The following is a 380-nucleotide window of genomic DNA, read 5'->3' as shown; positions in this document are numbered from 1 at the left end:
GGGAGTGTTTTCCCGGGGCGTCGCTGTGGCGGCTGGGCCTCAGCAGCAGGTGAGGAGCCCTGGTACTCCGTCCCCAAACGGGCTGGGGGCGCCCGCGCTCGGTTACTTCGCTTCTTCGGAAATGCGGCAACTTCTTAGCGCGCTCGGCCCGCTGTCAGGGCGCTCCTGCGCCCTGGCCTCAGCAGCAGGTGAGGAGCCCTGGTACTCCGTCCCCAAACGGGCTGGGGGCGCCCGCGCTCGGTTACTTCGCTTCTTCGGAAATGCGGCAACTTCTTAGCGCGCTCGGCCCGCTGTCAGGGCGCTCCTGCGCCCTGGGGGTGTGCAGGGAGGGGGGGGGGCTCGGGCTCCCGGGGCCACAGGGGCAGTAGCCGAGGGGAGGG

The sequence above is a fragment of the Aptenodytes forsteri genome, unplaced genomic scaffold, assembly GCF_000699145.1.
Source record: "Aptenodytes forsteri isolate BGI_AS27 unplaced genomic scaffold, ASM69914v1 Scaffold141, whole genome shotgun sequence".
NCBI lineage: Eukaryota > Metazoa > Chordata > Aves > Sphenisciformes > Spheniscidae > Aptenodytes > Aptenodytes forsteri.
Note: the sequence above shows the minus strand (reverse complement) of the source record.